Genomic DNA, 9,370 nt, shown 5'->3' on the forward strand with positions numbered 1-9,370 from the left:
ATACGAGATGTGCAGCACCTGAAACTACGGATACTGGAAGCCTGTGCTAGCATTTCTTCTGCAGTGTTGCTATCAGTGTGTGAAGAGTGGGAGAAGAGGTTTGCATTGACAATCCAACACAATGGGCAGAACATAAAACACATTTTATAAGTGGTCAGAAACTTGTAAATAACTCATGAAAGAGTAAAGTTATGTTAAAACCAAGCACATCATTGTTTTTCTTGTGAAATTCCCAATAAGTTTGATGTGTCACGACCCTCTTTCTATTGAAAAAACTAAAGTTGGATTTAAAATGTCTGACTTCAAAATGGCTGCCATGGTCACCACCCATCTTGAAAAGTTTCCCCCCCCCCTCACATATACTAATGTGCCACAAACAGGAAGTTAATATCACCTACCATTCCCATTTTATTAAGGTGTATCCATATAAATAGCCCACCCTGTATATTAAACAGTGAACACAATAGCCCACACAAAACAAACCCCTCAACCCTCCCATCCTCACCTCCCCTTCCATTCACACCACACATGATATACGTATCTCAGGCACCCCTTAAACCATTACAAAACAAGATTGCTTGTAAATCTTGGAAAAAGCAAAAGCAAAATAGCCCTTAGTGGGCCCCACACGTTGCAGCAAGAGAAGCAAGGATAGACATTATTAGGGAGCTTTCCCAACATTACCCAATACATCATCCCTGTCCAGTCCGGGATTCATAAGCGACCTAAAGATCCTTCCAGGGCCCTCGTCATGTACCATGTAGTGTCAGCAAATGGTGTCATAACCTGACAAACCTCATCAACAGTCAGGAATTTAACAATAAAGGTCTTCCATTTAAAAAAAAAAAGGCTTTAGCCGACTTCTCCCAGGTTCATCAAATCTACAAATAAATAGCGTTTCATCTGTTGAAGGACTTCCGAAGGGGTGGGCATGTCCGGGCTTAGATAGTGTGCCAGTAGGCATCTCTTCGCCACCAGAAGAAACGTTTGCATCAAATGAGATACCATGATGTCTTCCGTGGCAATGTGAAGAACAATCATTGTAGGCTCTACACGAAGAGATATTCCCAACTTATGACCTAACCATGCCATTAAATCCTCACATAATCTCTTAGCCAAAGGACATGTCAGCAAGCCATGTAGCAGGTCCGGCTGCAGTTAGGACAATTTTCTAGCCTGTCTGATGTGAGAGTAAAACCATACACAGCATGATGCATGATTTTGAATTGAGTCTAACGCCATACTTCATTGCCCACACTTTCAAAATAGGCACCTTCAGAGAGTCCTTTTCTAGCTTAGCATCCCAGTACGCAAACAGGGAGGAAGCAGTAAGTGTACCATCTCTCCTATGTAAATGTCTGTATAGTCTCGACAAAGAGTGAAAGGTAACTGAAGATAAAAATAAGTAAAAGGAAGTGGCTACATGTTCATTGGACATGTCACCCAGTCTACGTTTCAGAGACGTCATCTCCTGGTAATAAGGCATGTAATGACCCCCATCTAAGCCAACTTTGGTTCAGACCTTTGCAAAGGAAAGGTAGCACGTCGAGCACTTTTAGTTTTTATTATAATATAAAGCTGAGACTTCCTGTTCTGTCCAGATTATATGTACAGATTAGATTTCAGCAGTGTCTTCCTTATCATCACAGACGGAGCACAGTAAAAGGTGAGACCAATATAAAGGTAAGATACCATTAACAATACAGTGATGCTTAGCCTCCTTTCCTTTCTGCACAATGACCCTATCACAGGTCACATAGCATGCCTAGAAATCTCTCCCATAGAACCGAGTAGGGTCTCCTCCAGTCTATTGTGTCTATGCCCATGGGCCTTGCTCTAAAGCATATCTCTAAATGCTGTTATAAACAGCTCAGGCAAGATGGCAGCCCCCATAAACATGTACAAAATAAATTAAATACTTTTACAATCAGAATATAGGAACAGAAAACACAAAAAACACACAAAAAAAAAACAGTAAACAGTTCAGTATCTGGCTTTAATTCATGAAAAAATGTAGGTGCTATATTCACATTGAAAACCACAAACATACACACCAAAAAAAATTCTTTTTGGCGTACATTTGGCTGGTATACCTTGGCATATGTAAACATATGCAACTTTATACGCATACAGATGTATTATTTTTATTTCTATTAGATGTCTAGTTTATACCTCCAGTGTCATGTTCAAATCTACAAGCTCACTGTGACCCTAAAGTTTATGCCCAGCTTTAGATTTGTAAAGTACATTTCCAGTAACAATGAATATTGGAAAAAAAATGTTTTCACAATAAAAGTAATGGGCAATTTATATGCATTATTTAGCATTTTATAATATGAAAATCTGTCTGATTTAATTGATAGATTCATATTTTCTGGAATTATTTTACTGTACACAGTGACAGTCCATCGGGAAAGACCTGATTGTTGCCAAGCAGGTTAATGGATGGGTGGATTTATACCAATCCTTCAGTAACAGTATAACTAAAGCATTACTTTTAGGGTGTTGTCTCCTTTGTTCATTATACTTCCTTATGCTTTAAAGGGGTTTTCCAGGATTTTTTTTTACTTGACTATGCTACAGGGGCTGTAAAGTTAGTGTAGTTTATAATATAGTGTCTGTACCTGTGTGTGATGGTTTTCTCAAAATACTTCTGAGATTTTCAATCCAATATTTATTTTTACCAGAATACAAAATGACTGTTGTCTCAGATTTTTCCCAGGTTGCAATGCGGCCGAGACCTGACTCACTAAGCTGATGACAGGGAGCCTGTCTGCTTCAATGAGTGGAGGGATCACTTGGTGGGAGAGAGATCAAACTGCAACTAATGCAACAGCTGTAGGCACCCTGATTGAAAATCACAGGTCTTTGAATGGATGCTACTCATTTATGTTTCAATGGGTGTGGTGGCTGATGTGTGAGAGGGAGGAAAATGGAATTGTGGGATTTGGAGTCAAAAAAAGAAGTCAAACAGGAAATACCAGTTCACAAAAAGCTAGCCACAATGTTATGGTAATCTCACAACATAGTCATTTAGCCCCAAGACAAGTGCAGATCCTTCCTAAGCATGTCCATTACTGTCTGCCAGGTACGTACTAAAATCACCTTATGGTGGATAACCCCTTTAAAGGGGTTGTGCGCTGCCCTAGTTTTCGGAGCTCCGCTCACAGCGTCCGGAAGTCCATTACTCCGAACGCTGTGTGCGGGCTTCCGTCTTCGCGGCCGCCGGGCGTGACGTCACGCCCAGCCCCTCGTGACGTCACGCCCGCCCCCTCTACCAAAGTCTTTGGGAAGGGGGCGTGACAGCGGTCGTGCCGCCTTCCCATTGACTTTCGTTGAGGGGGCTGGCAAGACGTCACAAGGGGGCGTGCGAGACGTCACGCCCGGCGGCTGCGAACACGGAAGCCCGCACACAGCGTTTGGAGTAATGGACTTCCGGACGCTGTGAGTGGAGCTCCGAAAACTAGGGCAGCGCACAACCCCTTTAAGATTTAAAAGAACCTATAGTAAGGAAAAAAGTTTTAAAAAAAGCATTACATGAGAAGCAGATATTCTTTTTCATCAGAGTGTACCAAAACAGGGTCGTGTAAGGCCTTGTGTCTGATGCATAAAAATTCTAATACAATATATTTGTTCTCCAATGTACTAGTTTTGGTGGCTGAGCTTTGTGAAATGATGCCAAAGTTACTTTCTATGAGCTTTTACAAAATATATGAATCAGTATGGCAAGCACACTTTTTTTCAGATATTGTTTTTGCAGGCGGAATATGAATCCAAGCCAAACAAATCTTGTCTCTGGACTTAAACGTCTCTATAAAAAAGCCTCAGCTTGCAAAACACATACTCTCGCAGTATAGTTTAAAAATTCATTCAGAAGGGCTGGCTCAGTTCCCTTTGACACAGTTATATGCACAAAATTACCCATACACCCTTGGCCTTTTTCTTTTGAAAAATACATGTGCAGTGACACAGCTAGACTGATTAGGTTCCCTAGAGATCTTCTTTAAACACACCAATTGCAACACAGCCTTGGCTCCTAAACTAATAGCAAGCTAGTGAAACAGAAATTCTGGCATACTTGTGTCTTCTTTGGAGGTTAATGGCTGAACCGGCTATTTTTAAAATGTAAAAGAAAAAAAACATACAAAATAAACAGAACAAAGGAAAAGAAAATTTCGACTACAATGCAAGACACTTTTTTTTTATTTGTTTTATTGAAAAGTAAACACTTGACCGAGTGGCCTCACTCAGTACATAAGAACAGGTACATTACAAAAGGTGCCAAGGCACCCAGTGACATAAGTAATGATACAGCATGAAAATGACAGGTTCATATACCGCTGACCACAGGGGCCAACAGTGTCTAGTTAGTAAACCAGTTAACTTAAAACATAACATTACTGGGTTATTAACCCCTTAAGGGCATCTGACCACTGTCACTTAATGCATTAATAACTCTGGGATGCTTTTACTTTTCATTCTGACTCCGAGATTGTTTTTCTGTGACATATTGTACTTTATGTTAGGGGTAAAATTTTGTCGATACTTGCATAATTTCTTGGTGAAAAATTTGCTGAAAATAATTGAAAATTTTGCATTTTTCTAACTTTGAAGTTCTCTGCCTGTAAGGAAAATAGACATTCCAAATAAATTATATATTGATTCACATATACAATATGTCTACTTTATGTTTGCATCATAAAATTGACAAGTTTTTACTTTTGGAAGACATCAGAGGGCTTCAAAGTTCAGCAGCAATTTTCCAATTTTTTAGAAAATTTTCAAAATTGGAATTTTTCAGGGACCAGTTCAGTTTTGAAGCGGATTTGAAGGGCCTTCAAATTAGAAATACCCCACAAATTTCCCCATTATAAAAACTGCACCCCTCAAAGTATTCAAAATGACATTCAGTAAGTGTGTTAACTGTTCATCTAGGAATGCTCGGACCTGACACCCATAATGTGTTGGTGCACCATCTTGCTGGAAAAACTCAGGGTGTCAGGTCAGACCATTCCTAGATGAACAGTTTCCTGGAAAGTGGATTGGTCGTCGTGGGCCAGTTGAATGGCCCCCAAGGTCTCCCGATCTGACCCCCTTAGACTTTTATCTTTGGGGTCATCTGAAGGCAATTGTCTATGCTGTGAAGATACGAGATGTGCAGCACCTGAAACTACGGATACTGGAAGCCTGTGCTAGCATTTCTCCTGTGGTGTTGCTATCAGTGTGTGAAGAGTGGGAGAAGAGGGTTGCATTGACAGTCCAACACAATGGGCAGAACATTGACACATTTTATAAGTGGTCAGAAACTTGTCAATAACTCATGAAATAATAAAATTATGTTAAAACCAAGCACATCATTGCTTTTCTTGTGAAATTTCCAATAAGTTTGCTATGTCACGTGACCCTCTTCCTATTGAAAAAAAAAAAGTTGGATTCAAAATGGCCAACTTCAAAATGGCCGCCATGGTCACTACCCATCTTGAAAAGTTTCCCCCCTCACATATACTAATGTGCCACAAACAGGAAGTTAATATCACCAACCATTCCCATTTTATTAAGGAGTATCCATATAAATGGCCCACCATGTAGTGTTTTACCCTTTATTATGTGTTAGTGTAGTGTAGTCTTTTTAGGGTACATTCACACAGGCGGAGGTTTACAGTGAATTTCCCGCTAGGAGTTTGTGCTGTGGCGAAAAATTTGTACCCTGTACATTCACATGGGGGGGGGGGGGGGACAAACCTACAGCTGTTTCAAAACTACAACTCCCAGCATGTACTGACAGACCATGCATGCTGGGAGTTGTAGTTTTACAACAGCTGAAGGCACACTGGTTGGAAAATACTGAGTTAGGTAACAGAACCTAACTGAAGGTTTTCCAACCAGTGTGCCTCCAGCTGTTGCAAAAGTACATCTCCCAGCATGCACGGTCTGTCAGTACATGCTGGGAGTTGTAGTTTTGAAACAGCTGGAGGGCTACAGTTTAGAGACCACTGCACAGTGATCTCCAAACTGTGACGCTCCAGATGTTGAAAAACTACAAATCCCAGCATGTATTGACAGACTGTGCATGCTGGGAGTTGTACTTTTGCAACAGCTGGAAAACCTTCAGTTAGGTTCTGTTACCTAACTCAGTATTTTCCAACCAGTGTGCCTCCAGCTGTTGTAAAACTACAACTCCCAGCATGTACTGATCGCCGAAGGGCATGCTGGGAGATTTAGTTATGCAACAGCTGGAGGTACACAACTACAACTCCCAGCATGCCGAAACAGCTGTTTGGGCATGCTGGGATTTGCAGTTTTGCAACATCTGGAGGGCTACAGTTTAGAGACCACTGCACAGTGATCTCCAAACTGTGGCCCTCCAGATGTTGCAAAACTACAAATCCCAGTATGCCCAAACAGCTCTCTGGGCATGCTGGGAGTTGTAGTTTTGCAACATCTGGAGGGCTACAGTTTAGAGATCACTGTATAGTGGTCTCAAACTGTAGCCCTCCAGATGTTGCTAGGCAACTCACTGGCTATCGTAGGATCCAGGGAGCCGTACGTCATCGCCGCCCGCTGATCACTGCCACCAATGGGTAAGTGGACCTTCGCCGCCAGTCCTCGTCAGTTTCCCCGTTCTGCCCCGCCTATTGTGGGTGGGCAGAACGGGGAAACCGAAAGTTAACCCCCCTGCCGCCGATCTGCTATTGGTCGTTGCTTCTAGACGACCAATAGCAGGGAAGGAGGGGTGTGCCACCCCTCCTTCCCTGCTATTGGTCGTCTAGAAGCAACGGGGGATCGTGGGTGTCTTGGACATTCCCGATCGTGCTTATTTTCTGGGTCACCGAAGATAGCCGCAAATCGTCGGTGTGATTTGTGGCGATCGCCCGGCGCATGGCGGGGACCGAAATTCCCAAGGGCGTACAGGTACGCCCTTGGTCCTTAAGTACCAGGGAGCAAGGGCATACCTGTACGCCCTTCGTCCCCAAGAGGTTAACCGCCTCTTGGCATGAAGCATCAGCAGGTTCTAATAGTTTAGCATATATCACCTGGAATGATATAGACATGGTGAAAAAAAGACTCACAAAACTAACAACGGACAGGCACTGACAAGAATGCAAGACACATTTTGTTATTTTAATTTTTCTTTCTTTTATGGCAGATCTGATGAATGGGTTTCATTTTGGTGCAACTCAGATTGATAAAAACACACCAAAGGTCAAAAAGAAAGCAGAATTTAGAGAGCAAGAAAAGTTCTGAGCATTGTTGAAGCACTAAATTAAATTAGGTATTTTAATAACTTAGCCAGAACATTTGCTTAAAGTGATGTTCCCAACTTCCACAATTATCCCCTATACACAAGTTACAGGATTACAAACTGATTGGTGGGACCCCCACCAATTCTAAAAATGATAAAAGTGTGCGAAAGGAATGGTGCACACCACGCATGAGCTGCCAGCATTTAAAGGGGTACACACGTACCCCAGCCTTCTGAACATCCGGTTCAGAAGGCTTGGAGCAGCTGCCGCAGTCACGCCATCATGGCCACACACCCTCGGTCGTCACGCCCCCTCCCATAGACATAAATGGAGGGGGTGTGGCGTGGGCATGACGTTGTGGCCACGGCTGCTGCTCCAAGCCTTCTGAACCGGATGTTCAGAAGGCTGGGGCACGGGAGTGCCCCTTTAACTCATTCTCTATGGGGCCACTGACCAAAGCCAAGTTCAGTGCTCAGGATTACCTTGCACTTGGATTCTAGGCATCCAAATGGCTTCAGTCTGTAACAGCCTCTTTTTGAATGGGATTAAGCTTACAGTAATGGCATTTTCTAATATGCTCAATTAAGCAAGGGTTCCATTTACCATAACTACAGGATAAAAGTGTTCCCTTATTTGGGTATAAAGGGAACAAATGGTTTTCCCAATATGAAAATGTAAACCACATAATTAATGAAATGACTAATGTTGCAAGTTGCTCCATTAATATGTATGTTTTTTTTTTATGAATACAAGACATGTACACAAGAAGATACAAACTTATAATCACTTATTGGGTAATAAGCTATTGTTTTAATCAGTTGTTAAAGGTTTCATGTTGTTTATATCTATTACATGCCAGCTAGTCCTTAAGATTTTTACTCTGTCTAAAAGTGACAGAGTAGAATAGGTTTTAGAAAGTGCGGTATCTAAAAGGTTTTTAAGTTACCCTCTAGCCAAAAGTCATTTCTTGACATCCTGTGTGTAACACTCACATTTCAGAAGACAGGAATACTGGTGTATGGGGATCCGCTGGACCTGTGTGGCAGATGACTTGGATCGTACCAGGGAGCGGAGTCTAAGGTGCCACTGGTTTTCACCAGAGCCCGACGCGTAGCGGGATGGACTCGCTGCGGCAGGCGGCACCCAGGTCGCTACCGCTGGCACGGCTCGAAACACACAGGCGGCTGAGGAGAAGCGAGGCACAGGAGCGATAAGGCAGCTCGTAGTCAGGATAGCAGAAGGTCAGAGCAGGTGGCACAGTAGCATAGTCAGGATGTAGCAGGAGGTCAGTAGGCAGGTGGCAGAGGAGCAAGGTCGAGTCACAGAGCAAAGGATCAGATACACGGTAAGGCAACTCTCAGGTATGCTTTCTCTCAGGCACAAGGCAACAAAGATCCGTCAGGGAAGTGTGGGAGGAGGAGGAATTTATCAATGAGCCACAGGTGTACTACACTGATGGGCGCACCGGCCCTTTAAATCTTAAAGCTCCGGCGCGCGTGCGCCCTAGGGGACAGGGACATGCGCGCCGGAGCAGAGAGGCAGAGGAGGGGGCAGGAGAAGCACCTGGTGAGTGACGGACTGGGATTCGCATGCGGGTGCGTCCGCTGGCAGCAGCAGGTAACGGGACCATGCGCTCACAGCCAGCGTGTGGCCGGAGCGCTTAACGTAACACTGTGCTTGTATTAGAAAATAATTTACATCACTATTTATTCTATGCAAACGGAGGATTTGACTGTAAAGCATGACTTTTTTAGTCTGAACAGGGTGGTAGCTGTTGAAATGGAGAACGGTGTTTGGAGCATGGGCCTTCCTGTAACCACGAGTAATGAGTAAGCTATCCTCTGTACAAACAGAACAAGAAGCACGAATACCAGCTCACTCCTGTAAGCGTCCGGACTGGATTTGGACTGATCCGGTAGAATAGTGAACAAAGGATAGAATGTCCAGCGCAGACTCTTGTGCAAAAGGAACTTCTTTGTTGGTTAAAATTCATGGTTGCTATGGGATACAACAAAGGATTCTTGCAGTGTGACGCGTTTCGGCCCGCAGGGCCTTAGTCATACACACTACATTTTGTGTGAGTCTGCTTATATATGCTAGGTGGAAGTGACGACACAACAGGTGAC

The sequence above is a fragment of the Hyla sarda genome, chromosome 1 (genome assembly GCF_029499605.1).
Source record: "Hyla sarda isolate aHylSar1 chromosome 1, aHylSar1.hap1, whole genome shotgun sequence".
Taxonomy (NCBI): domain Eukaryota; kingdom Metazoa; phylum Chordata; class Amphibia; order Anura; family Hylidae; genus Hyla; species Hyla sarda.